The sequence below is a fragment of the Bos grunniens genome, chromosome 3 (assembly GCF_055505025.1).
Source record: "Bos grunniens cultivar Pamir isolate PY7600 chromosome 3, Bosgru_T2T1.0, whole genome shotgun sequence".
NCBI lineage: Eukaryota > Metazoa > Chordata > Mammalia > Artiodactyla > Bovidae > Bos > Bos grunniens.
This window is the reverse complement of record NC_141167.1, coordinates 97506491-97532528: the sequence shown is the minus strand read 5'-3', so window position 1 is coordinate 97532528 and position 26038 is coordinate 97506491. Positions and strand designations below refer to the sequence as shown.

The following is a 26038-nucleotide window of genomic DNA, read 5'->3' as shown; positions in this document are numbered from 1 at the left end:
CTGGTAATATTTATATTCACATTCACACAGAAAGGTGATGTGTTTTAATTCCAGCCTAGGATTCAGCCCCGAATACCTCACTGAAGCACTGCTGACAGAAGGACTGGTCTGGGGTCTCCAGCTACACAAATAAATACTGGAGCAGGGCCTAACAGGAAGACCCTCACTACCCAGCTTTTTCCAGAGGATAATGATGGATGGCTGTATGTTTATGTTTACTTGGTTTCCCAGGAGACTGGCGTCTTGGTTTCTACCGGTCATGCCTTCATGAGCTTTCCTTGAAGATGTGAGCTGCTCACCCCAACAGCCCAGCTCTGGCCCATAGGTCTCCGCCACGCTCAACGCAGTCAAGAGAGGTCATTGTGTTTCTTGGATGACTGGTTAACTCTTCACACACCACTGCTTCTCTGAGCCTCTGCCTGTAGATTTCCAGAACCAGCATGGCAAGAGTCAAATCTCAAATCGTATAAAGAAACTCGTGGTTGGCAGAATAATGGTCCTTTGACGATGTCTGTGTTCTAATCCCCAGAACCTAGGGATATGTTCTGTTCCGTGGCCAAGGGGAATTAAAGTTGTAGAGTGAATTAAGGTTGCTAATCACTTGACCTTAAAATGGGGAGACTGTCCCAGATTATCCAGGTGGGTCCAGTGTAATCAGAAGGCTTCTTAAAAGTGGAGAGAGATGCAGAAGGAGAGATCAGGAAAGATCTTGGTATGTGATGTAAAGACTGGACCGGTCACTGCTGGAGGAAGGAGGCCATGAAAAAAGCAAAAAAACAAGAACTGGTGATTTCTAAGAGGCTGGAATCCCTACAGCTTCCAGAAAAAAATACATTCAGCCCTACTGACAACTTGATCTTAGCCCAGCAAGACCCTTGTTGAACTTCTAACCTACAGAACTATAAGATAATACATTTATATTGTTTTAAGCCATTAAGTTTATGACAGTTTGTTACAGCAACAAAAATAGAAAACTAATACAGAGTTAGATGGGGTGAACATGGACTTGACATCCAAACTCCTCGTGATATGCAAAGTCCTCCCCGCTTTAGCACAGTGTACCCTAACAGAATACATTGTTCCCCAGATATGACAGGCTGGTGTGCACACCACATGCTGCTTCCTACAAAGTTTTGGAAAGCGAGGGATGATGGAGCCCTAATCACCAGGTCCTCCTGATTCTTCGTTAGCAGGGAGGATGAGCGTGGACTTTGGGATTCAGCAGACCTTGGTCCTGGCTCTGGGCTTTCATGCTTTTATGATCTTCTCTGTGTGAGTCAGCCTCTCTGCTGTTCTGCTTCTGGAGGGGGATGTTACACCTTCACATGGTTGCTGCAAAGAGTACATAAAATAAAGTGTGCAAAGTATCTCGGGGCCTGGGAGAAGGTAGAAAGTCAACAAATCTGGTCCTCTTCTATCTGCTTTGTTATTATTTCTCAGATATCTCCTATCCCTTCTAATCCTGTGGCTCTAGACGGCATTTGAAAGTGAAAGTGTTGGTCGCTCAGTTGTGCCCGACTCTTTGAGACCACATGGACTGTAACCCACCCAGCTTCTCTGTCCATGGGATTCTCCAGGCAAGAATACTGGAGTGGGTTGCCATGCCCTTCTCCAGGGGATCTTCCTAACCCAGGGGTCGAACCCAGGTTTCCTGCATTGCAGGCAGATTCTTTACCATCTGAGCCACTGGGGAACTAGACAACACTTAGTTTCTTATTATTTCTTACCAAGATTGTATCAACAGCTCCCAAAGGGCTAATCACAGACTTCACTCCTCCTTGACAGCCCTCCAGGAGTTTTTTCTAGAAGATAGAATTTCTAGAACATGACAACTCTCCTGCTGCCAATTCTTCAGTAGCTCCCTGTGGCCTATGGGTTGAAAGGTCTGAAGTCATTGGGATGGCTTGTGAGCATTCTCCACAATTTCATCTCCACTCCCTTCTGTATTAGAGCTCTCTAGCCTAACTTCCGGAGAAGGCAACGGCACCCCACTTCAGTACTCTTGCTTTGAAAATCCCATGGGCGGAGGAGCCTGGTAGGCTGCAGTCTGTGGGGTCGCAAAGAGTCAGACACGACTGAGTGACTTCACTTTCACTTTTCACTTTCATGCATTGGAGAAGGACATGGCAGCCCACTCCATTGTTCTTGCCTGGAGAATCCCAGGGACGGCGGAGCCTGGTGGGCTGCCGTCTATGGGCTCGCACAGAGTCGGACACGACTGAAGCGACTTAGCAGCAGCTTAGCAGCCTGACTCCTCTCCTCATTATGCTTTTACTCATCTTGCACCTGTGTGCCCTAGTTGCTATTTTCCATCTCTGGAATAGCAGCCCCCCTCTCTCACCTGTTGCTGTTGTTGCATGCCTGCTTGGTCATGTCTGCCTCCTTGCACACCTGGAGAGCTCCTTTTATCTTTGGAGGTCCTGTTCAAATGTTGCCATTTTTGCAAAGCCTTTTCTGATTCCTCTGTGAATTTAGCACTGCCTCCACTGTTTCTGTCATGCTAAGTACACTACAGAACTTAATCAGAGCACGTTTTGATGGTTTAATACATTTGCCTCCCCCTCCATCTTTGATGACAGAGACAGTGCACTTGGCACCTTTGCTCTCGGAGTTTAGAGTATTCGTTTTGCATATAATATATATTCAATATAAAATATACTCAATATTTGTTTTTATGAGTATGGAGGAATGAATGGATGAAAAAAATACATGAACAATCCACATCTTTTAAGTCGTTGCCATGGAACTCAATTTTACCTTTCACATCCCAGGCTTGATGCCCCCAGGAGGGGCTTTCTGTGATGCTGCACACACATTAAGTCTTCTAAAATAATCAGATTATCGAACAACTTAGCATTTGTTCTATTCTTCTTTTACTTTGGTTCCCCAAAGAATGTTAACCTTAAATTCACAGGAAATATGTTTTTGAGTGCCAACAAAACAATAAGTCAGTAATTCCAATATAATGGTTGGGAGAAGATATGAAATATTCTTGTCTACCTGGCCAACTCCCTCTTTTCTGGGAAATGTACCTTCTTTCTCTTAGGAATTGCTTCCCCTGCCCCCTCACATCAGCTATGACCATGGAATTTGAGTAAGGACTGCCTGTCACAGTGGAGAGGAAGGGACAAAACTCAAAGCTATCCAGTCAGAACTTCCTCTGCATTGCGGTCCCCTCCAAACACCATAATACTGTAATGATGACATCATATGTAGAGTTCATTATCTGATTCTTCTGCCATAAGGTAGAGTTTCTATGTTTATTTAGAGCTGTATCCCCAGCATTGAGAACTGTGCAAGTACAGAAGATCTTGAAAGTATTTGTTAAATGAATAAATACATAATGGGATTTCCAGGAGCCATGAAATCTGCCATCTCAAAGAAACTGGTGGGGAACACACAGAAAGAAGCAAAGAAGTAAGACAGGGTCCCAATAGGCTCAAGTGTCATAGTTCTGGCCCTTGAGGTTTTTGGAGTTTCTGTGGTTCATGCCTTCTATTGATCCCCTTTTTGGGGGCTGATGTTAGTTTAACTTAACTCCCCAGTGGCTCAGAGGTCAAGAATCTGCCTGTGATATAGGAGACCTAGCTTCGATCCCTGGGTCAGGAAGATCCTCTGGAGAAGGAAATGGCAACCCACTTCAGTATTCTTGCCTGGAGAATTCCATGAACAGAGGAATGTGGTGGGCTGCAGTCCATGGGTGCAAAAGAGTCGGACACAGCTGAGCAACTAACAATCACGTATATACCTGTCACTTGAGACTAAAAGTCCTGAGTGATCTAAAAGTTTTATTGTAATAAATTCAACTGTGAGAGCCCAGGAAAGTAGCCTATGGAGTTTACTTGGCATAGGATATGAATGTATAGCAGTCAAACTCCTGAGTATTTGAGTAAGGAACATTTGAGGCAGACTCATGCTGCCCCCCAAAAAAGAGAGGCAAAAAAACGATATTCAACAAAGATTTACTGGGTAAGATCACATATGCATTATTTCCTTTTCCCTGTAACTTTATTTACCCCATCCTCTGACATCCTATCAGTCAGGGTCCAACCAGAGAAACAGAACCAGTATGTGATACATATTAAGGCAGCAGTCCCCAAACATTTTGGCCCCAGAGACCAGTTTTATGGAAGAAAATTTTTCCACAGGCTGGGGGTGGAGGATGGTTTGGGGATGATTCAAGCACTCTACATTTATTGTGCACTTTATTTCTATTATTATTATTAAGCTCCACTTCAGATCATCAGGCATTAGATCCCAGAGGTTGGGAACCCCATTAAAGGACTTATTGGCTTCTGTGATTGTGGAGGCTGGCTAGGCAAATCTGAAATCCATGGTGCAGACCATCAGGAACACACAGGCAGGAGGTGCTTCCACAGGCAGAATTTCCTCTTGAGAGAAGCCTCAGCTTTGCTCTGAAGCCTTGCAACTGACTGAGTCAGGCTCACCTAGATTATCTAGGGTGTGATTCCTTACTTAAAGTCAGACTTAAATTGTGGACTTAAATGATATTACAAAATATATTCAAAACAATGCCTAGATTAGTGTTTACCTGAACTCCTGCAGACTGTAGCCTGGCCACACTGACACATCAATCTGCCCACTGCACATGGCAGAGCCTATCTACCTCAGTTTGTTTTAAGGTCTGAGACTGTGCTGCTGTGCTCAGGGGCCATCTGGCTGGCTCCAGTCACATGCCGAGTATCTGATGAGTGTCACTCTCCAAGGACTCTTGGTCCTGCTGGGTTCCTGACTAATAATTTTGTCTTCAACTTCTACTTCTTGGAGTCTCAATTCCTATTATTCTCTTTGAAGTTACTTGACTGTCCCTGCTATTAATCCAACTCATGATGACCAAAGTTTGGGTTTATTAACTAGGTCTTAACTAGGTCACTCCTTCACTTTGAATTCTTTAGTGACTTCTCCTTGCCTTAAGAGAAAATCCAGAGTCCTTAAGACAGTAAGTCTTAGCTTCTACTTGACCATTTTTTTGCTTTTAATCACTCTACACACCTTCCCCTCCCCTTTAATTCCCTAAGCATGACTTTCCTTCTCATTTATCTGGAGTTCCCTGACCCTGATCTTTATCTCAGGATTTTTTACCCTTAAAAATGAAGCCCAGTCCTCCTTTGATGCAGAAAGGCTTGACATTCCTCTTGCCTTACTCATACTGCCCATCCTATGCCCTATGGCACCACCACCTCCACTTATCATATACAACATATTGCATACAATAGCATTTTCAACTATTTTTTTTTTTAAAGAAGAAGAAGGTAGCCACCTAGAAAAAAGTGATCTACAGAGGTGTCAAAAGAGAAACATCTACTTCCACCTCCTAACAGATCTTTCTGCCAAACTGTTAACACTTCCTTGCTAAACTTTTAGAAAAATTGTTTATGCGTGTATCCTTCTACATGTACATATAATACCCTGCTTATTTATAAATGAGGTGATGCCAAACATGCTGTTCTGCCTCTTGCTTTCTTCACTTATATGAGAAAATATTTTCATTCCAACACATAGACATTTAATATGTGTAGTGGCTAAATAATATTCCATTTTAGTGACAAAAAAACTTTATTTAATGAATCTCATATTGATGAATATTGGGTTATGTTCAGGTTTTCATATTATTTATCTATATCAGGTTGCTTTTATAAGTATATTTCTAGAATAAATTTTAGGACTGGCTTAAAGGACATTTGAACATGTTGAAACATTGCCAAATTGCATTCCAAAAGTGTACACTAATTTAAATTTTGACCAACAGTATAAGTTTTCTTACTTTAATATTTTCTTTCCAATATCAAATTTGTAAAACTTCTAATACATGCCTATTTGTCTGATGAAATGAATTTTTTGTTGTTGTTTTGATTGGCACTTTTTAAATCCCCAGTGAGGTTGGGCATCTTTTCTTATATTTCATTTGTATTTTAGCTTTTTCTGAGAATTCCCCGTATAGGTATGTATGTGTGTACATATGTACACATATATATAGTGTGTGTGTGTGTGTGTGTATGTATATATATATTCACATCGCTGTTGTTGTTTAGTCGCTCAGCTCCATCTGGCTCTTTTGTGATCCCATGGACTGTACACCACCAGGCTCCTCTGTCCATGGAGTTCCCAAGCAACAATGCTGAAGTGGGTTGCCATGACCTCCTCCAGGGTATCTTCAAGATCCAGGGATCGAACCTGCATCTCCTGCTTGGCAGGCAGATTCTTTACCCACTGAGCCACCAGGGCCATACATACATATACAGGGAGTTCTCACAAAAAGATTATATATATACACACACATATACACATACATATATGTATTTATTTATATCTTTTTCTGATAACTCCTTGTTTATAAATTTATGTACTTATTGTCTCTTTAAGGAAAGAAAATTAACCTTTTATCTGTCATGTTTGTTTTGGACTTTTTTTTACCAAACTACTATTTGTCCTTAGACTTTGGTTATAGATTTTATATAAATATTTTAAAGTTCTCAAATGTAATATACTAGTTTCCTTTATGGCTTCTGGGTACACTGTGTGTTGAATGCCTATTTTTTGGCAGGAAATCCAGATCTGGGATTCAAAAGGGAAAATCACCCGTCATGCTAAAGGATTATTTTAATAGCCATGGAGAAGTGAAAATGTATAAGGAATTTTACTACAAAATGCTTCTGTTTTGGGTCCTAGGGAGATCCTGTCTCAACCCCTAAAACCTGACAAGCTGAAGAGGGCCAGACATTCTCAATTGAGGATTTCTTAACCTAATTGAGGTTGGGTTTCAATTCCAGCCTTGGGAGAAGCTCTATCTCTCTAACCATCTCCTTGTCAATGCACAAACCTCACCCAGGCTGCTTGGTGAAGTCTGAGAAGAAAGGTCCCTAACTATAGGGAGACACAATTCTGACTCACACTCGATGGTTCAAAAGAAAGTTAAACTCACTCCTGGAATCTTCTCACATGTTCTTTCTGTGTCATGAGATGAAAAAGAAAAAGTCATCATTTGGAGAGGACAGTGTTCAGGCAAGATAAAAGGGACAGACTGGATCAAGCTGGTGGCATCCCGTCTCCCTCCATACAGTCATAACTCACAAAACACACACCAGCTTAGGCACATTGCTTCCAAAGTGTTGGGAGCTGTTAGGGACAACGGCACTGTGTTCCAACATGACCATTCGCACTGGCTTCCTGTCATCTCATTAAGAACTGCACGTGAAGTTAGGACAGCTTCTTCCCAGACAGCAAGCTTCCCAGTTGCCCCCCTGTGTGTAGTGATCATGAGTCATCATGTCTTGTAGGTATCATGGCAGTAGTTATGTCTGGGCCCATGCTGGCCTCTTTGCTGGTGATATCAATGTTGAAATGGGACCACAGGGTTAAAAGTAAGGTTGGAAGAGGATTAGGTGCTAGAAGGAAATGTGAAGAAAATGCCCAAATCCAGCCCCTGAAGAAAACCCGTCATGGAACTAGCCAGAATGAGACAGTAGGTTACCATAAGAGAAGACACATGATTGGAGCAGAGGCAGAATTAGAATCTCTGGTCAAATCCAAGGTCAAAGCCACAAGGAGTTAATATAGAACAAAATGCAGAAGTCAAGGGGGAAGGATAGTCAGTCCGGTTAAATCCTCAGGAACAGTAGAACTGCTCTCTCTTAGAAGCCCCAGTGCTTTGTGGCATGAGCAAGACTCTTAATTTTCAAGGCATGTGTTACAGCCCTCAACTTCAGAAATAGGACAACAGTTAGCAGTACTGTAGTAGCAATTGCAACTATGCAGACACTGACTCCACAGAAGAGCACCCCAAGTCCAGGAGGACAAGTGTGGTCCTGAAATCTCAATGGTCAGGTGTGTGGGAACAGTTACTGGGGAGACCCCAGGCACATGGTTTTCTGGGCTCTATGCCCCAGCTTCTATTCCTTGGCTCTTTAATTATACTTTATTTTCCCTATCTTAAATAATGGTTTAAATATTGGTTTTCTTTTTTGATTTCTAGTTGTATTTAAAAAATTACAGAAGTAGTGCATGATCATCATAAAATAGTCAAGTAACATAAAAGTATAGGCTTCTCTGGTGGTTCAGTGGTAAAGAATCCACTTGTCAATGCAGGTGATATGGGCTCAATCCCTGGGTTGGGATGATCCCCTGGAGAAGGGAATGGTGAACCACTCCAGTATTCTTGCCTAGGAAATCCCATGGACAGAGAAGCCGGGAAGGCTACAGTCCTTGGGGTCGAAAAAAGAGTTGGACACGATTTAGTGACTAAAAACAGAAACAACCACATGCTGCTGCTGCTGCTGCTAAGTCGCTTCAGTCGTGTCCGACTCTGTGCGACCCCAGGACGGCAGCCCACCAGGCTCCCCCGTCCCTGGGATTCTCCAGGCAAGAACACTGGAGTGGGTTGCCCTTTCCTTCTCCAATGCATGAAAGTGAAAAGTGAAAGTGAAGTTGCTCAGTCGTGCCCGACTCTTAGCGACCCCATGGACTGCAGCCCATCAGGCTCCTCCAACCATGGGATTTTCCAGGCAAGAGTACTGGAGTGGGGTGCCATTGCCTTCTCCGAAACAACCACACAAAAGCATATAAAGTAAGAAATGGAGTGTCTTCCTTTCATTCTACTCACCCTCCCCAGTGGAAATCAATTTCAAAAGTTAGATTTACATATGTTTAGAGCTTCTCCTGCAGCTTACTTTTTGTAACTCAATCATACACTACAGACACCCATTCCATTTCGGTATATGTGTTTCTATTTCACTCTTGTTAATGACTACATAGTAGTCATAGCAAAAATATGCATTAATTTTATATTATAAATACACACACACACATATTTGGCCGTGATAGATCTTAGTTACGGCTCACAGTATCTTTGTTGCTGCATGCAGGCTCTTAGTTGCATCACGTAAGATCTAGTTCCCTGATGAGGGATCAAACCCTGGCCTCCTGCATTTGGAGCATGGAGTCTTACCCATTGGACCACCAGGGAAGTCCTATATTTTACATTATAAATAATGTTGCCTTGAATATTTTTGTACAGATATTCTTGCTTCTGTATATATCTATACAGATATAGATTGCTTCTGTAGGATAAATTCCTAGGAGGGAACTGCTGAGAGCATATTTAAAATTTTAATAGGTACTGTCAACTTGCCTTCTTTGTTCTAGTTTATACTTTTACCAGCAGTGTGTGTGAGGCCCTTCCCCCCACCTTAGTCACCACTGTATAGTATTGCTTTATTTTACAAATCAGAGCCTAATTTGATGTACACTGCAGGCTTCAATGTATACTCCAGGCGATGGGTGTTCCAAACCTGGCACTGATCATTAGGCTGTGAATACTGCTCTGGCAGCCTAGAAACTCTTGGTTGGGGCCTCTTGGGTTCTTCTCCTACTACTTCCACTCTCATGATCACTGGGGTGTATACATTTTTTGTTTGTTTTATTGTTGAAATCATTTATTGGAATAAACTGTCATATATCATATTCAAACAACAGCAATTATCTACATTTTCACGTTCTTCATTGACCAGGGTACATTGCTTCATTCTTTTTTGTTGTTCCTTTTTAAAAAATTTTAGTATTATTAGAGGATAATTACTTTACAATACTGTGATGATTTTTGCCATTCATCAGCACGAATGAGCCATATGTATACCTATGTCCCTTCCCTCTTAAACCTCCCTCCCAACTCCTCCCTATCCCACCCCTCTAGGTTGTCACAGAACACCAGCTTTGAGTTCCCTGCTTCATACAGCAAACTCCCATTGGCTATCTATTTTACATATGGTAATGTATATGTTTCAATGCCATTCTCTCAAATCATTCCAATGCAAATCAAAAATACAATGAGGCATCACTTTACATGGATCAGAATGGCCATCATCAAAAAGTCTACAAATGATAAATGCTAGAGAGGGTGTGGAGAAAAGGGAACCCTCTTATGCTGCTGGCGGGAAGGCAAATTAATACAGCCACTATGGAGAACAGTACAGAGATTCCTTAAAATTTTTTATGTTAACAATTCCATGCATTTTAGAGTTTGCCTAGTGTCTTCCCCACTTTATTTTATTTAATCTTCACAAAGTTTCTATTGGGTATGTAGGGAGGAAAATTTTATTTTGGAGATGTGGAGCAATTAATGATTTTCTTAAGTTCACATAAAGGGAAAGGCCTAGGACTTGAATACAAGTCTCTTAAGTTCAAAATCCATGTTTTAGCCACCATTTCCCTCTATGACTCACTAGAACAGAGTTCATCAAAGTTTGTGTTTCTGATCAATAGCTTTCTATACATAGAGATTTCTACATAGAGATATGTCTACTATCTCTAGAGAAACTTACATTTGTTCGTTGGTTGGTTGGATTCAGGGCTGCTGTAAAGTTGGTTGGTTGGCTAGATTTGCTGTAATTTGTGACTTAGGGGTATCCATTTTGCTCATAAAGTGTTCTTAAAATTTGAATATTCTGGTATGTGGCCCACGGTGACCCAGGGCCACATCTCCAGGAGAAGGTAACTGGTGGGGTGCCCAGAGGCCTCATGGTGACCTTATCTAGTAAGTGTCAGTGACAGAATTGGAACCAGACCTGTCTGACTCCAAAGCCAAAACCTTTTAAACTTTATTCTATGCACCTCCTCATATAAAGCAAGATGCTCAGGGCAGAAGATCAGTGCATTCTTTATAGGCAAATTACATGGGAATCCAGATTCTCACCAAGTTGCATGCTGAGCACAGAATAAGAAAAAGGAGAGTTCAGGGTCTTAAAAAGTTAATTTCAGTTCAAATAGTTGAAGGCCAGCTTACCATTAGGGGGTCACACAGTCAAAAGCCAAGAGGTACAAAAGAGTGCAACATAGATGAATCAGGCAGGTCAGGGAGCAGGTGTGTAAGGAATAGTAGAGACTGTGGCAAACTGGACAGTGATCCCTTTCTAAAGGGAGTCGTCGCTGCTTTATCACTCTAGCCCATTGTTGCCAGTTCAGACAAGCCAGGTCTTCCCAATTTTTCAACAAAAGCTAGAATCTTAGATGTTTTCTATATGAAATTAGTGGAAGATTTTTTAAAATACTGTTAAATCAATACAGTGTAGACCAAGAAAAACTTGTCTGTGGGCCAGACGGGGCTTATCAGGTGCCAGTCTGTGAGTTTTTATGATAGCAAAACATATACCCTGAAAATCACAAAGCTCAGAGCCCTTTAGTAAAGCCTGCTTCACCTCTAAATGATTAAGATCGGCACTCTTTAGATTTTCCTTTTTATCTTTTGGGGCTGATCTCTGCTTATAGTCAATCTCCAGAGAGAACAGAGTTATATTTTATTCCCTTTCCTCTTACTAAATTACATCTACATTTCAGCCACGTCTCCTTGGGAGGATTCTTAGCTCAACTTTTGGTTGGATTGACACTTAAGTAGTCAGTCCCTTGTATTCTTATTATTGCCATTATTATTTAGGGAGTTATCATTATTCTTAAACCACACAGCTAATCACTGCCTTTGAGTGTGGATTTTTCAACTCTTAGAGGACAACCCAGTTTTCAAATTCTCAAACGGCCCTTTACTGTTACCAAGTTATAGGGACAAAAAAGCCATTTTCACCTTTTTCAGATATTAAAAATTATTTTTAAGTACATAAATATAGCTTCATTGGCTTATAGAATTTTTTTAGTGAGTGATTTATTCTTCTAAGAAGGGTTTGGGAGAGTTACAGTTTGTAGAAAAGAAAGGAAGAAATAGGAACACTCTTCTATATTAAAAAAATATAGTTATTTGGCGGCATGTAGGATCTAGTTCCCTGACCAGGGATGGAACCCCAGCCTGCTGCCCTGGTGGCATGGAGTCTTAACCACTGGAAGTCCCAAAGGGACACTCTTCTTGACACCAAAGTAAGCAAGAGGAATTGGACTGAATTTTAATTCAAAATGAAGACTGACCTTTGCTTCTAGATCTCAGTGATTCTAGAACTGACCCTCCCTCCCTCCAGATGGGTGCAACTACTCCTGCCTCATGACACACAGAAACTGCAAGATCAGTTGAACTATCACTGGAAAGTGGAGGAAGAGAAAAAACTCCCAGAAATGGAAGGCATCACCACCCTTTAGGCACATCACGCCAATCAGAGCAACACTGCAATGTGTCAAGCATGTTTTCAGCAGAAAGGAATGGGTGAATTTAATGGCACTCAGGCACAGGGGATTCTATCAGCATCTTTCCTTCATAAGAAAACTACTAAAAAGACACTAATTCAAGATTTACTATTGGACTTCCCCACTAGACATTATGTTGAGACATGATATGCGGTGACACGTTACAAAGTAAATGACATTCAGCCAGAATCTAAATGACTAGAAATCTAAAATAACCAGATTTCATCTCCCACCCCACAGACAATGATAATAATGACAACCCAAAAAAGCCTGACATCTGCTAAGTTTCTAAAGTTTCTCCAACTCACCATAAAGATTTTATTTATTCTCTTGTAAAATGTATGCTCATTATTTTTATGGTAAGGTGATTCTTTGAAAATTGGTAATGTGAAATATGAGACTTCTAAGACAGCTTTAGCAAGAAAATCTGCCATATTTGCTTTCTGACTATCCCACCAGATTATGCAAGAATTTTTTGGGATTGCCACTTCTTAAATTTGGGTGGTGAAGAGTATAGTTAAAATAGATATGGGCTTGAATCCCATCCAGTTAAACCTAATATAGTCTTGGGCAAGTTCATTAACACAGCTCAGTTTCCTCAAATGAAAATCAAGAATGGCAATATTTACATTACAAGGACATTTGTGTGGGGATTGAATGAGATAATTTATAATAATAACATACCATACAGTAATTCTTTAATAAATGGAGGCTGCTAATGTCTTCATCTCAACTCAACCACCTGTTTAGGGGCTAAATGGCAATAAGTCATACAAAAATGCACACTTCTCTTGAAGTAACCATCTCTGGTGGAGAGAAACTGCTACCACCCAGGAAACCTTGAGAGCTCAATCTAAGACCATTTGTAGAAAAGGGCCAAGTGACCAGTGTGGGCTTCCTTGGTGGCTCAGCAATAAAGAATCTGTGGGTCAATGCAGGAGATGTGGGTTCAATTCCCAGGTCAGGAAGACCCCCTGGAGAAGGAAATGGCAACCCACTCCAGTACTCTTGCCTAGGCAATCCCATGGACAGAGGAGCCTGGCAGGCTACAGTCCATGAGGTAGTTGTAAAGAGTCAGATACGACTTGGTGACTCATTACCAACAACAAGTGATCAATGTACAACATCAATTTGGAAATGGAGAGACATCATGAACACAAACAACAGAGCATTTCTACTTCCCCTTCTCACCTGGTCCCACTGCTGAGGCACAGAGCTGGGGGAGGGAACCAAGACCAAGCTCCCCATCTTCCAGCCAACTCACTTACAACCTGAGAGCTGCAGGCTGAGGCATCACCAGCCAGGCCAAGGATGGTGGATGCAATTATCTCCCAGCCCTTTGAAGTTTCAGCCAGGAATATTTGTTGTCACTATCACGTGTGATTAGGACAGCAACATCCTCCTGAAGAAGACAGAACTCTTTGTCCACCACCCTCCCTCCGTCACTGCCAGAGAGCAGGAAGCAGGGAGAGGGGCGCCAGCCCCTCTTGGTCCAATTTCACATGTTGGTTTTTCAGCATTAATAAATTGGTTACATTTGCCCCACATTTGGCAGGCAAGGTTTCTAATAACACTCTGATCCCTTCAGAGAACATGAATCACTGGCATGCGGGGGGCTCTGGTTACCTCCCCCCACTCTCTGCTGCTAAAGATCCCACACATTAGCAGGGGTCAGGCGCTCGCCTGGGCCGGGGCAGAGTCTAGGACAGGGGCCATGGCTTCGAGGCACTGTCACGGAGCTCAAAGATTTTCCCTCAGAGGGAGAACAGATAACTTTGAGCCCAGGCAATGTGCAGCTTTCTTCAGCTGTCAATCCTACCTGGTTTGCATATAGATTGAGAAAATGTGTGAGATTTTACCACAAGAATTGGTCCAAAGAATCTGAGGGGGGTGGTGGTGGTGGTGGTGGGTGGAGAGGGGATAGGAGAGAAAAAATGTGGGATGCAGATGTCTGAGAGTTATGTGCTGCCCCAATGCTGCTTCCCTTGTGAAGCTGAGAGTCGTGGGGGATGGACATCCTGAATGAGGACAGTGTACATTTCTCAGAGGCAGCTTTTCTTTCTTTTCTTTTAAAAAGGCTGCTCTGTGTAGCATGTGGGATCTTAGTTCCATGACCAGGGATCGAACCTGTGCTCCCTGCACTGGGAGTGTGGAATCTTAATCACTGAACTGGCAGCTTTTCTTCTTGCAGTGCAATTAGGTGTGAAAACTTTCATGCATCAGGGGAAAGCCCTGAGAAGAGGTCCAGAGTCAGGAGGCAGCCACAACTGCGGCCTTGGTGGGGCAAGGAGAGGGATAAAAGAAGGGGAAAGAAAGAAGCTAAACAGAGCATGGGCAGGTGGGGGACAAAAACTAGGAACAAAATAGGAGGAAGGGAAGGGGAGAACAACAGAAAAAGAGAATCGAGACAAGAAGGAGAGGAAAGCAATTCAATTGATTCCAATAAGTATTTTGTGGGAGAGAGAAGTGTTTTTATATAATAAGTATCTATCAAATCTGCTTCCTGCCCTCCAAGAGCTTACAGGTTAGTTAAAATGCTCAGTCACACAGCTCATCCTGGAACAAAATATGACAGAATATAAAGCAGATGTCAGCGTCATGGAACATGAGAAAGAAGGGCAGAGGTAATCGTGGGAAGACTTGGTAGAGGAGGTGGGTCTTAAGAATCTTCTAGAAGTTTGGTGAGCTAGGTAGGCAGAGGTGTGGGGCAGGCATTCCTGGTATTAGAGAAACAAGGAAAGGAATAGGAGTAAAGAAAAGACAAACGAAAAGTTGAAGCCTGCCACTGAGCTGCCTTAGTTACCACACAAGCCACAACTATAATACCTTACCCCTTTTATTCAAAGAAATTAGAAAATTCCTAGAGGACCTAGTAATCTCAGGTAAGCCACAGCCCAGCAGCTCAGCTCCAGGCCTGGGGGAGGGAAGGGAAGTGTCTCATGTACCCTGGGCTAAAGCGGGTAACTCTTTCATCCTGCAGGCACCTGGGTGGCCTCAGACAGAGGTTCCCAGTCAGCCCACCTGAGGCCACAGACTCGTCTAAGAGTCTCACCCGGCAGATTCCCAAGCATCCCCGCTCTCCTCCGTATCCTTCACTCTGTGGTTTTCACATTTCCAGGAAGGAAGCTCTTTTTCTGTTCTGTTTTTCCCAACTTTCATTATGAAAAATCTAAAATCTTCACAAAGCTTGAAAGCATACCATACTGAACATGAGGCACACTTGAATCATTTCACCAATTATTAAAATTGAATTCTATGTTCAATGGTGTGCTGATAAACCCAGTCTCTGGGGGCACAGGAGAAAGCCCTAGGTGTAACATGTGTCAATCTCTGTGGTATAAGGACTCCCACCACGACTGATTTCAAACTAATTTTAAACCATTAGTTTAACAATGGTTTCCTGATATTTATTTGCTCTCAGGAGCTGGTAAGAGCCAGTTCCAGTATACCATATTTTTCCTGAACTATTTTAAATAACTTGCAGATACAATGGCCCTGAACCAAATAACTTCAGAGTGTGTTTCCTAAGAAGAAGGACATTCTCAAACATTCACAACATCATTATCACACTTATGGGGAAAAATTAGCAACATGCTTCATTGTATTATCTAACAGACATTTCCCACTAAAAATTTCCAAATCATCCCCCAAATGTCTTTCATAGCATGTTTTAAAAAATCAAGAATCCAATGAAGGCTGCATATTGCATATGGTGTTTGTTTGTTTGAATCTAGAATGGTCACCCCCCTGACTGCTTTTTAATAAGTTTTTTTAATGACACTGACTTTTGTGAAGAGTCCAGACCAACCATCTATAGAATGTGCCACATTCTGGGTTTATAAGGTTGTTTCTTATGGTTAGATTCATTAATAACTTAGATATTTTTTGGCAAAAATAATCCATAAGTGGGCTTCATATCAAAACAATAACAATATCAGATTGTTCCACTATTGGTGATGCTCAGTTTGATCACTTAAAGCAATAACCATCAAATCTCTCCAAACCAAACATTTTCCCTTTTGTAATTAATAATTTGTGAGGAAATATACTGATGATGTATGAACATCCAGTTACTTTTACTCAGTGGTTAACATCTGGTTATGGTCCTTGCCTGAATCTATTATTACTGTAGGGACTGAAACACAATGATTCCCTAATTCTACCACTTTTTCTGCATTTATTAGGTGGAAGATAGAACCCTTTTTTTTTTTTTTTAAGTTATTTCTCTTTTCAGAATGACTGTGGACTCATGGGCTTTTTTTTTTCTTCCCCAAAAAACTTCAATGGATTTTAATCCATTACTGTCATTTTCTTTTTGATGTTCAAATTATTCCAAAGTTGGCCAGTGGGAACTCCTTCAAGCAAGATCCTGTGTCCTTTTGACATGACCTCATTAATCTTTAAGTATTTCCTTTCTTTCTGGCACACCAAGATTTCTCCAGGTTCCCTTGTGTTTGCCCTGTACCAGATCAGAAGCACTTATTTCTTCATTTCTTTAGTGAGAAGTGATATTTAGAAATCAAGATCTGGGTGCAAGGTGTGCTCATTGCCACAGTGGTATTGTTGGTGTTGTTGCCAAAGGCCCTTTTGTTTGACATGGTTAGATGGAAATGTGTGTGTGTGTGTAATTCATAAACAGAATAATTTATATGTACATAATTTATAAATCCCCTGGAGAAGGAAATGGAAACTCACTCCAGTATTTCTTGTCTGGAAAATTCCACTGACAAAGGAGCCTGGTAGGCTATAGTCCTTGGGGTTGCAAAGAGTTGGACACAACTGAATACACACACAATTTATAAATATATACATACATACACACACACATATATTGAGTTCCCCAATGCCTAGTATATCAGAATGTGATCTTATTTGGGGATAGGGTCTTTACAGAGGTAATGAAACTAAAATGAAGTCATTAAAGGGTAAGCTCTAATGCAATATGACTGGCATGCTTATGAAAAGATGAAACTTGGATAGAAAGGCATACACAGAGGGAAAATGATGTGAAAACACAGGGAGAAGATGGTCACCTTCAGGCCAAGGAGACCTGGAACAGATCCTTCTCTCCCAGCACCAAGGAAGGCATCAAGGCTGCGACACCTTGACTTTGGGCAAAGCTGCGAGATAACACAATTCTGTTGTTCAAGTCACCCAGTCTGTGGTACTTTGGATTGGCAGCCCAAGCAGAGCAGATAAATACACTGCCATAGCAAACTACGTCAAACAGCAACCTAAAGCAACACATGTTGGCTTTCTCACATTTCTGTCGAAGGCTGGTTGTCAATCTTACCAGGGTGAAATCAAGCTATGGGCAGGGCTGCACTGCTTTCTGAACTTTGCAATAAAAGGATCATGAACTTCTTATTGTCAAATTCGGACTTAACTTGAAGAAAGTGGGGAAAACCACTAGACCATTCGGGTATGACCTAAATCAAATCCCTTACGATTACACAGTAGAAGTGACAAATAGATTCAAGGGATTGGTTCTGATAGAGTGCCTGAAGAACTAAGGATAGAGGTTCATGACATTGTACAGAAGGCAGGGATCAAGACCATCTCCAAGAAAAAGAAATGCAAAAAGGCAAAATTGCTGTCTGAGGAGGCCTTAAAATAGCTGAGAAAAGAAAAGAAGCTAAAGGCAAAGGGGAAAAGAAAAGATATATCCATCTGAATGCAGAGTTTCAAAGAATACCAAGGAGAGATAAGGAAGCCTTCTTCAGTGATCAATGCAAGGAAATAGAGGAAAACAATAGAATGGGAAAGACTAGAGATCTCTTCAAGAAAATTAGAGATATCAAGGGAATATTTCATGCAAAGATGGACATAATAAAAGACAGAAATGGCATAGACAGAACAGAAGCAGAAGATATTAAGAAGAGGTGGCAAGAATACATCAGTTCAGTTCAGTCGCTTAGTTGTGTCCTACACTTTGGGACCCCATGAATCACAGCACGCCAGGCCTCCCTGTCCATCACCAACTCCCAGAGTTCACTCAGACTCACGTCCATCGAGTCAGTGATGTCATCCAGCCATCTCATCCTCTGTCGTCCCCTTTTCCTCCTGCCCACAATCCCTCGCAGCATCAGAGTCTTTTCCAATGAGTCAACTCTTCGCATGAGGTGGCCAAACTACTGGAGTTTCAGCTTTAGCATCATTCCTTCCAAAGAAATCCCAGGGCTGATCTCCTTCATAATGGACTGGTTGGATCTCCTTGCAGTCCAAGGAGATCAGGAATCTTCTCCAACACTGTAGTTCAAAAGCATCTATTCTTCGGCACTCAGCCTTCTTCACAGTCCAACTCTCACATCCATACATGACCACAGGAAAAACCATAACCTTGACTAGACAGACCCTTTGTTGGCAAAGTAATGTCTCTGCTTTTGAATATGCTATCTAGGTCGGTCATAACTTTCCTTCCAAGGAGTAAGCGTCTTTTAATTTCATGGTTGCAGTCACCATCTGCAGTGATTTTGGAACCCCCAAAAATAAAGTCTGTCACTGTTTCCACTGTTTCCCCATCTATTTGCCATGAAGTGATGGGACCAGATGCCATGATCTTCGTTTTCTAAATGTTGAGCTTTAAGCCAACTTTTTCACTCTCCACTTTCACTTTCATTAAGAGGCTTTTTAGTTCCTCTTCACTTTCTGCCATAAGGGTGGTGTCATCTGCATATCTAAGGTTATTGATATTTCTCCCAGCAATCTTGATTCCAGCTTGTGCTTCATCCAGTCCAGCGTTTCTCATGATGTACTCTGCATATAAGTTAAATAAGCAGGGTGACAACATATAGCCTTGACGTACTCCTTTTCCTATTTGGAACCAGTCTGTTGTTCCATGTCCAGTTCTAACTGTTACTTCCTGACCTGCATACAAATTTCTCAAGAGGCAGATCAGGTGGTCTGGTATTCCCATCTCTTTCAGAATTTTCCACGGTTTATTGTGATCCACACAGTCAAAGGCTTTGGCATAGTCAATAAAGCAGAAATAGATGTTTTTCTGGAACTCTCTTGCTTTTTCCATGATCCAGCAGATGTTGGCAATTTGATCTCTGGTTCCTTTGCTTTTCTAAAACCAGCTTGAACATCTGGAACTTCACGGTTCACATGTTGCTGAAGCCTGGCTTGGAGAATTCTGAGCATTACGTTACTAGCGTGTGAGATGAGTGCAATTGTGCGGTAGTTTGAGCATTATTTAGCATTGCCTTTCTTTAGGATTGGAATGAAAACTGACCTTTTCCAGTCCTGTGGCCACTGCTGAGTTTTCCAAATTTGCTGGCTTGTTGAGTGCAGCACTTTCACAGCATCATCTTTCAGGATTTGAAATAGCTCAACTGGAATTCCATCACCTCCACTAGCTTTGTTTGTAGTGATGCTTTCTAAGGCCCACTTGACTTCACATTCCAGGATGTCTGGCTCTAGGTCAGTGATCACACCATCGTGATTATCTGGGTCATGAAGATCATTTTTGTACAGTTTTTCTGTGTATTCTTGCTACCTCTTCTTAATATCTTCTGCTTCTGTTAGGTCCATACCATTTCTGTCCTTTATCGAGCCCATCTTTGCATGAAATATTTCCTTGGTATCTCTAACTTTCTTGAAGAAATCTCTAGTCTTTCCCATTCTGTTGTTTTCCTCTATTTCTTTGCATTGATTGCTGAAGAAGGCTTTCTTATCTCTTCTTGCTATTCTTTGGAACTCTGCATTCAGATGCTTATATCTTTCCTTTTCTCCCTTGCTTTTCGCTTCTCCTCTTTTCACAGCTATTTGTAAGGCCTCCCCAGACAGCCATTTTGCTTTTTTTTATTTCTTTTCCATGGGGATGGTCTTGATCCCTGTCTCCTGTACAATGTCAAGAACCTCATTCCATAGTTCATCAGGCACTCTATCTATCAGATCTAGGCCCTTAAATCTATTTCTCACTTCCACTGTATAATCATAAGGGATTTGATTTAGGTAAAAAAGATCTTAATGACCCAGAAAACAATGATGGTGTGAACACTCACCTAGAGCCAGACATCCTGGAGTCCAAAGTGAAGCAGGCCTTAGTAAGCATCACTATGAACAAAGCTAGTGGAGGTAATGGAATTCCAGCTGCAGTATTTCAAATCCTAAAAGATGATGCCATGAAAGTGCTAGACTCAATAGGCTAGCAAATTTGGAAAACTCAGCCACAGGACTGGAAAAGGTCAGTTTTCATTCCAATCCCAAAGAAAGGCAGTGCCAAAGAATGTTAAAACTACTGCACAATTACACTCATCTCACACGCTAGCAAAATAATGCTCAAAATTCTTCAAGCCAGGTTTAACAGTATGTGAACTGTGAAATTCCAGATGTTCAAACTGGATTTAGAAAAGGCAGAGGAACCAGAAATCAAATTGCCAATATCTGTTGGATCATTGAGAAAGCAAGAGAGTTCCAGGAAAACATCTATTTATGTTTTATTGACTATGCCAAACCCTTTGACTGTGTGGATCACAACAAACTGTGGAAAACTCTTAAAGATATGGGAATACCAGACCACCTGACCTGCCTCCTAAGAAATCTGTATGCAGGTCAAGAAGTAACAATTAGAACTGGACATGGAACAACAGACTGGTTCCAAATTGGGAAAGGAGTACATCAAGGCTGCTTATTTAACTTATATGCAGAGTATATCATGTGAAATGCTGGGCTGGATGAAGCACAAGGTGGAATCAAGATTACCAGGAGAAATATCAGTAACCTCAGATATGAGGTTTCAACCACCCTTATGTCAGAAAGCAAAGAGGAACTGCAGGGCCTCTTGAAAGTGAAAGAGGAGATAGAAAAAGCTGGCTTGAAACTCAACATTCAAAAAATGAAGATCATGGCATCCAGTCCCATCACTTCATGGCAAATAGATGGGGAGACAATGGAAACAGTGACAGACTTTATTTTCTTGGGCTCCAAAATCACTGCAGATGGTGACTGCAGCCTTGAAACTAAAAGACGCTTGCTCCTTTGAAGAAAATCTATGACCAACCTAGATAGCATATTAAAAAGCAGAGACATTGCTTTGCTGACAAAGGTCCATCTAGTCAAAACCATGGTTTTTCCAGTAGTCATGTATGGGTGTGAGAGTTGGACCATAAAGAAGGCTGAGAGGTGAAGGATTGATGCTTTCGAACTGTGGTGTTGGAGAAGACTCTTGAGGGTCCCTTGGACTGCAAGGAGATCCAACTAGTCGATCCTAAAGGAAATCAATCCTGAATATTTATTGGAAGGACTGATGGTGAAGCTGAAGCTCCAATACTTTGGTCACCTGATGCGAAGAGCCGACTTATTAGAAAATACCCTAATACTGGGAAAGATTGAAGGCAGGAGAAGAGGGGATAACAGAGGGTGAGATGGCTGGATGGCATCACCAACTCGATGCCCATGAGTTTGAGCAAGCTCTGGGAATTGGTGATGGCCAGGGAAGCCTGGTGTGCAGTCCATAGGTCACAAAGAGTTGGACACAACTGAGCAACTGAACTGAACTGAACTTCTTTCCAGAGTCTCTGGGAAAGAATCTGTTCTCTTACTTAATTGGGTTGTTTGCAGTATTCAGTTCCTTTTGGCTGCAGGGCTAAGGTCCCCATTTCCTTGTTGTCAGTTGAGGGGTGTTTCCAGCCTTTGAGGGTCACCTACCTGCTTTCACTCATGACTGCCTTACTCCACTTTCAAGACCAGCAATGGCAGGCTGAGTTCTTCTCATGACTTGACTCTCTCCTGTTTCTCCTTCTCTTACCTTCTCTTCTGCCTTCCTGTCTCATTTTTAAGGGCCCATATAGTTTCACCAAGCCCACTCAGATGATTTGGAATAATCTCTTTGGATTAAAGAATTAACCTTAACTCTATCTGCACAGTTTCTTTTGCTATGCAAACACAGGTCCAGATGTAGATATCTTGGGAAGGGGTATGTTATTTTTCTGACTACACGATGATATCAATATATTTAGTTATTTGTTTTGTCAAACAAATATGTACAGGATAGTTTCAGGACTCCAATTATGATGTTATTATGATGAGTTTCAGGACTCCAATAACATCATAATTATTAAAAAATGGCCAACTAAGTAAAATTAAAATTTCTTGAAATTCTTTTTGTCCCTACACTGAGAAATTGCACACGGAGTACTATGTTCAGAATTAGACTTAAATTCTTTACACTGTGTCGTTAGATTATCAATTTGGTAACAACTTGATTTGTTTCTGTTTGCATTAAATGTGAAGGTTTACTTCTTTTCCATCTTTTCACACTTTGTTTTGTGAATAAGTAAAACACTTATGTCTGACTCTTTGCAACCCCATGGACTGTAGCCCGCCAGGCTCCTCTGTCCATGGGATTCTCCAGGGAAGAATACTGGAGTGGGTAGCTATTCCCTTCTCCAGGGGATCTTTCTGACTCAGGATCAAACTTGGGTCTCTTGCACTTCATGTGATTCTTCAACAACTGAGCCACCAGGGAAGCCCTGATACAATTTATAAGTCAAATCTATATGAAAAGATACACCTAGAGAAGTCTTATTTGTATTCTTAATCCAACTTCTAAATTCTAAGGACTGGTGTGCCAAGTACCTGCTCTGATTTCTGTCACTGCTGCTGTGTAAGACAGATCTTTGACATATTTAGAGCAAATATGTGTTAGTACATATCCATCATCATTTTCACCAACTACCATTTATTGCAGATCAATTACTAAGAAGAAAAAATAACAGAGCACCCTGTCCCAAGGTACAACAGAAAGAATCCTTGGGGAAATAGACTTGGAATGCTACAGAACAGAACAGGTGAGGAGGGAGGCTCAGTACTTGATGAAAGATTTAACTATTAATACATGATATAAGGCCATTGCTTAGGGTTCTGGAGAAAGACTTCAGGAAGGATACAAGACTTGATTCAGAGCACTTTAAGAAAGGAAAATGATATGAGCAAAGGCACAGAGGAGGCGCATTCCAGACTGGGGAACAATTAGCCAACCAGCTTGGAGGAGTGGAACAAACACTTGAGATGGAACTCAGTGAAACAGACCCAGCTTCAAACGCTGTCTTGTGACCACAGGCAAGTCATCACTCAACTTTTACACTTCTCAGTTTCCTCGACGAAAAATGGAAATAAGTCTAAGGAAATAAATATTAAGCCATTCTCAGAATAATTTGATAGTAACAGACCTGGAATGGATATTTGGATTTTTTTTTTTTTTAATGAATATACTACGGGCTTAGGGTCGAAGAATCAGTCTGAAGCAAATAATGAAGGACCTTCATTACCTGGCTAAGAAGTTTGAAACCTATCTTATAGGAGCCAGTTCAGTTCAGTTGCTCAGTCGTGTCTGACTCTTTGCGACCCCATGAATTGCAGCACGCCAGGCCTCCCTGTCCATCACCATCTCCCAGAGTTCACTCAAACTCACGTCCATCGAGTCAGTGATGCCATCCAGCCATCTCATCCTCTGTCGTCCCCTTCTCCTCCTGCCCCCAATCCCTCCCAGCATCAGAGTCTTTTCCAATGAGTCAACTCTTCGCATGAGGTGGCCAAAGTACTGGAGTTTCAGCTTTAGCATCATTCCTTCCAAAGAACACCCAGGACTGATCTCCTTTAGAATGGACTGGTTGGATCTCCTTGCAGTCCATGGGACTCTCAAGAGTCTTCTTACAGTTCAAAAGCATCAGTTCTCCGGCGCTCAGCTTTCTTCACAGTTCAACTCTCACATCCATACATGACCACTGGAAAAACCATAGCCTTGACTAGATGGACTTTTGTTGGCAAAGTAATATCTCTGCTTTTCAATATGCTATCTAGGTTGGTCATAACTTTCCTTCCAAGGAGTAAGTGTCTTTTAATTTCCTGGCTGCAGTCACCATCTGCAATGGTTTTGGAGCCCAAAAAAATAAAGTCTGACAGTGTTTCCACTGTTTTCCCATCTATTTCCCATGAAGTGATGGGACCAGATGCCATGATCTTCATTTTCTGAATGTTGAGCTTTAAGCCAACTTTTTCACTCTCCTCTTTCACTTTCCTCAAGAGGCTTTTGAGTTCCTCTTCACTTTCTGCCATGAGGGTGGTGTCATTTGCATATCTGAAGTTATTGATATTTCTCCTGGCAATCTTGATTCCAGCTTGTGCTTCTTCCAGCTCAGCGTTTCTCATGATGTACTCTGAATATAAGTTAAATAAGCAGGATAACAATATACAGCCTTGACATACTCCTTTTCCTATTTGGAACCAGTCTGTTGTTCCATGTCCAGTTTTAACTGTTGCTCCCTGACCTGCATATAGGTTTCTCAAGGGGCAGGTCAGGTGGTCTGGTATTCCCATCTCTTTCAGAATTTTCCAAGGGGAGGTTTTATTTTGCATAAGTAATAAATAAATTTATTGTTTTAAAACAATATAAATTGTGGTTAATAATATGATATGTAGGATTTCCCTGGTGGTCCAGTGGTTGAGAATCTATCTACAATGCAAGGGACATGGATTTGATCCCTGGTCTGGGAAGATCCCACATGCAGTGGAGCAAGTAAGTAGGTCTATGCACCACAGCTATGAAGCACACACGCCCTAGAGCCCATGCTCCACAACAAGAGAAGCCAACGCAATGAGAAACCGTGTGCCACAGCTAGAGAGCAGCCCCTGCCCACCTCAACTAAAGGAAGCCTGCGTGCAGCAACAAAGACCCAGTGCTGCAGAAAAAATCAATTAATTTTAAAAAAGAATATGACATATTTACGTCTGCAAATTACTTTCCTTGCTAAGTCATATGTACTAATGGGCTTTCTATGCTAATACCTTTTCTCTTTAACCAATGCATAGTATTTCACAGGATAAATTAATAGAACCTATTTTCCTACTGAGTACATGTGTGCTTAGTCGTTCAGTCATGTCTGATTCTTTTTGACCCTTTGGACTGTAGCCCGTCCGGCTTCTCTGTCCATGGGACTTTCCAGGCAAGAATACTGGAGTGGATTGCCATACCCTACTTCAGGTGGTCTTCCCAACCCAGGGATCGAACCCAAGTCTCCTGCATCTCCTGCATTGCAGGTGGATTCTTTACCTTCTGTGCCATCGGGGAAGCCCCATAGGTTGTTTTTAATTTTACAACATTATAAGTAAGATTGTAATGTAAATCATTATACAGTAACACTTGTGCATTTGTTCACAAAGGTACTTACTTAGGAAGGCTGTTTCTTCGGGCTCTAAAACTTTAGCGTGCATCAGAATGGCCTCTCCAGTGACTGTTAAACCACAGATCCTGGATGCCACACCAGGATCTCTCCTGGCTGACCACACGGACACAACCATGATGCAGCAGTAATCCCACTGCTTTTTAGGTGCAGCTCATATATCGGGCGGAGAAGGCAATGGCAACCCAGTCCAGTACTCTTGCCTGGCAAATCCCATGGACAGAGGAGCCTGGTAGGCTGCAGTCCATGGAGTCACTAAGAGTCGGACATGACTGACAACTTCACTTTCACTTTTCACTTTCATGCATTGGAGAAGGAAATGGCAACCCACTCCAGTGTTCTTGCCTGGAGAATCCCAGGGACAGGGGAGCCTGGTAGGCTGCCATCTCTGGGGTTGCACAGAGTCGGATACGACTGAAGCGACTTAGCAGCAGCAGCAGCATATATCGGGACCACACAAAGTAGCCTGTGACCAAGCGAGTACGTTGTGATGCACGTAAGCAGTGCTATAAATGATCTCAGCTGTTACATAGTCATTATTTACAAACCTGGGGTGAGAGAGTCTGAACACGCCATCTTGGCTAATTTGCTCTCTCCCCACACTGGATTGCTAAAATTAAACTTGTTGGGTAAAAGTTCTGCAAATTTTTCACCCTGATGAATCCTGCACAGTATCTTCCACAAAAGTTGTATTAGTTTGTACCCTCAACTGCCGT

General features: G+C 41.8%; 1 long non-coding RNA gene across 9 annotated transcripts in view; it reads right to left on the bottom strand.

Moving 5' to 3' along the window:
- Nucleotides 1-245: 245 nt before the first annotated feature.
- Nucleotides 246-26038, bottom strand: part of LOC147376189 (uncharacterized) — a 31448-nt gene continuing 5655 nt past the window's right edge. For 6 of the 9 annotated variants that reach the window (XR_015160832.1, XR_015160829.1, XR_015160831.1 and 3 more), the window contains one exon: nt 246-1332. This is a non-coding gene — a long non-coding RNA (uncharacterized LOC147376189). Of the gene's footprint in view, nt 1333-1727; nt 1870-13329; nt 13767-26038 lie in introns of those variants that run through there. The other 3 variants (XR_015160834.1, XR_015160835.1, XR_015160833.1) reach the window with 3 other exon arrangements.